Raw genomic sequence first — 4,040 nt, 5'->3', positions numbered from 1 at the left:
TCGACTCCGCGGTACTCCTCTCGCCGAGCTGGAGTACCGCAGTCGACGGCAAGCACTTCCGGGTTCGACTTATCGCGTCCAGACTAGACGCGATAAGTCGAACCCAGAACTTCGATTTCCAGCCGTCGAACTAGCTGGTAAGTGTAGCCAAGGCCTCAGACCCTCTTTGTTTCCTAATGGTACCCTGGCTGTGTCAAAGACTAGCCCAGTTAAAACAGATGAGGAGACTAAGAAGTGTACTATTAAACCCAGCCAGGCTCTGTGTGGACTTTGGGGGATCCACTTCCCCTTTTAAATCACTTCATAAAGTTGGTTCCTTCATTTCCTCAAAGAAAACTGATCTATCTGTGGACACAGTAGTTCTGTTGTTGGAAAAATCAGATACTGAGTGACATACAGATTCTTGTGGGCTTTTTATTATTATTATAAGATGTCTTTTGAGTAGCTGTCATTTCTCATTGCTCTCATATTGGATTCTAGCAGTTAAAACAATGTTGCTGCTGGCATTGTGCCTGTTGCAGAAATAGTTTATTTGTATAGCTTTCTCATTCTTCATGTGCAGGAGACCTAATGCATTTTATTCATTCTTCTTATGATAGAATGTGGCCACTTCTCATTCTCCTTTCACAGTCTGCGTGTAGCTAACAGCTACCAACTGCTCTAGTGGAATGAGGATGAGGGTTTGTAGTAACTCTCTCCTCTATTACCACAAGCAACTCTCTGGTCTTGTGCCAGCTTCTTCAATGCTACCCCACTGTGATATCGCCACTTGTGTTTCAGATCCTTAAGTCTCTCCTTTGCTATCCTATTCCGTGCACTCGCTTCTTGGCAAGGTCTCCCAACAACACGATAGCACAAAGTAGAGCTAATAAAGTTCTTTGTACCAGAACTTTATAAAGGGTTAAAACAGGTGTTTTAATCTTGGCATGCAGATATCTAAGAAGTGGGAACATTGGCAGTTGCTCCAGGTCTGGCCATTCTGTTTCCAGATACCAGTTTATAGTATTTAACTTTTTACAAGTTTGTACTTAAAGTGCACCATTCTTTCTGCAAGGGGATAGATTAAAGAATTATTGACTACACAGAGCCTGCACAACAGTCAGTTAAACATTGTAGGTAAGGATTTTCAAACTATTTAGGCACCTAAATAAGTGGGATGACGTTTAAGTCAACAGAGACTGAGCTACTGTGTGCTGGACACTTTTTTTAATTCAGGCCCCTAATTTAGGTGCCTAAACATGGACTTCAGGGCTAAATCCACAAAGGGGCTTCTGCAATGCTCAGTGTTGCAACGTTTAACTTTTAGGTGCCTTGCCACCCAGCAGAATCCTCAACCCTGAGTTAGGTGCCCAGGTTCCCTGTACAATGCATGGGGAGAATTAACTGCCAATGGGATTCACAAAAGCCAGCAAGCTGAATAGGGAGCAGCCCAAGGTAGTCAGTAAGAAAACACCTTTGAGGACTAACTGGATCTCTAAACACTGCTCTTTTGCTTCTGTGTTCTCAAGAGCTCAGTTAGACAAAGCCACCTGGAAACATTCACTACTTCAGTACCTCACTGACTGTCTCACACATAGCTTTAAGTCACCCACACTTTTTGCATACTCTACAAAATGCTTCATCTTGTACTGGCACCTATATAAGGGCCAGGTGGAATTTGCCACTAAGTAGAGATTATACCTTACTGGCAGTGGAAAGAAAAATATCCTTTTAAAGGATATTTAGAGTTCTGTATTACAGCCAAAGATGCCAAAAGTTGGCCACTTTCTTTCAACAAACAAAAGGAATATTGAACACTGAATTCTCATAGGGAATCAGCCAAATATTATTTAGCACAGATGTTTCTGACAGTGTAGCATATCAAGAATTTTTACAGTGTTCCAGTTTCCTCAGACTTTATCATGACCTAGAGTGGTGCTGTCTAGCATTACTAAGTTGGCCTAGAATATAATTGCTATCCGGTCCATCCAGCAGACTTTATTTGGATAGGAGAAAAAGCTAAACCATAGGATCTCAATTTAGGAGTTATGTACAAGTTATGTACAAGGAGAGTTGGGTGTGAGGAGCCCCACCCTGCCTTTCCCATATTGCTACATGGGTGGGGAATCCCAGAGGGAAGCTAGTATGGAAAAAGCTGAGAACCACTGATCTAGCCTTTTGATATTAGCATTGGTATCACAGTTGGTGTTTACAAGCACACCTATTATGAGGACCTACAACAAACCCAAACTCCATGATACCAGAGCAAAGCACTAGTATTATGGCTGACTTGTATGTTTTTATCATTGTAGTTCTAGGGCTGTCTTAGTGACTGATAACCATGGAAATATTCACAGATAAAACAGTTAACTTCTATACTGATGTAAATTGCATGTCAGGTGCATATTGGTCAGAACGTGGGTATAAGTGATAAAACAGGGTATCTTGTGCAAAAGATGTGTCATTTAATGCATTTGAAATGCATGTAATTACATGCTGAGAGGGTGGGAGAATTGTATGAAGCAGGAAAAGAATTCAGCATATAGGTGTAAAATAAAATAGCCCCATCAACCTGTGTACAGTCCCTTCTTGTTTGGTGTTTTTACACTTCTGCCCTCTAAGTATGTAAGATACATGCTTTTGCACATCCATTTAATACCAAATCTGTGCAAGTCACTTTATTTGACCATTTACACCTGATTTTCAATCGACTTACACCTGACATGTAACTTACAATATCATTTTTGTCACTGTTGAATTTGGTCCAGTGTGCAACAACCTCCATCAGCCTGGGTTCAAGTTTGGCAGCTTTCTTGGTCCAGATATATTAGGATGAAAACCAACTAATTACAAAGCACACTTATCGAGGAATGCTACTGCGCAGCCAGTGAACACATGGGTGACAAAATCTTCAGCAACTTGTTACGATTGCCATTGGGGGACATGGTCTGAACATCCAGCCAGGCCATCTTAAGGGCTTACCTAGATATTGATCCACATGGTACTTGATCTTCAAGGAGCCTCTGTTCCTTTGGGATTTGCAATGATGATGAAATGGATGAATAGCTCACACTGAAGTTATGTCCTTGTGCTACTGATGATTCTTTGCCTTGCCATTTATATTGAGCATGGCTAGAAATGACAAGCTATACTTTACAGGGTTATCTTTGTAGCTGGCCATCTCACTGTAGAGAGTTACTGCTAACATGCCACAAGTGTCCACCAAAATAAAATAGTGTTGGAGTAGAAAGGGAATATGATTTGTGATGATGGGCTTTCACGGAATCCAGAAAACATTTAACCCAAGGTGCTTTTTTGCCTTTGCTAAATGAGATTGTTTGAGCATAAGTGAAATTTATGGGATTCAAGAATTAGTAAGAGAATGAGGGGTTGTTAGACTTGCTCATAATGAATAAAAGTGCAAGCATCAAAATAATATATTGCTGCAGCTCTTTTCTCTCTCTGCAGGATAGCACATATTGGGTTCAGAAAGTAGTTCAAAGTACACAGTTGGCTAATGCTGAATAAGAGAGCCCTAACACCAGGTTTGAAAATAGTGAAAGCTTGCTGAACAGCATAAACCCAAAGGAGCAGCAATATTCTTACTGAACCATTTCAATACTAATTCTTCCTTCTAGACAGAAATCCATGTCCGAGTCACGTTTATTTTGTTTTCTGTTGTTAGGGTTGACTCTCCATGAGTCATCCCCACCCATAATTTCCCTATAAGGATTCCCCCCTCTTCCTTCCCCTCCCCTCCCCCAGCATCTACTCCTCCTTTAAATTAAAACAGTGATAAAATCACAAAGGTGGGCCAAGTGCAGACCTGGTGAAGGAGGTTGCATATTGTTATATCCAGTAGAGTTGCTCCCTCTTATACCAGTTCTGAATTTGGCCCACTAAAGCTAGGAAGTAGATGAGTTTACAGTAGTTTTATTCTGCTTCATTTCTTTCTAGTTTGTATGTGACACACATGTATCCTTTACATATAATTTTAGGCAGAATTAATTTAATCCCTCTCACAATGGATCCAGATTGCAAACTGTTAGGCTTCTCCTGAA

This window comes from Trachemys scripta, chromosome 5 (assembly GCF_013100865.1).
Source record: "Trachemys scripta elegans isolate TJP31775 chromosome 5, CAS_Tse_1.0, whole genome shotgun sequence".
NCBI classification, from domain to species: Eukaryota; Metazoa; Chordata; order Testudines; family Emydidae; genus Trachemys; species Trachemys scripta.
This window is presented reverse-complemented; position numbering follows the sequence as displayed.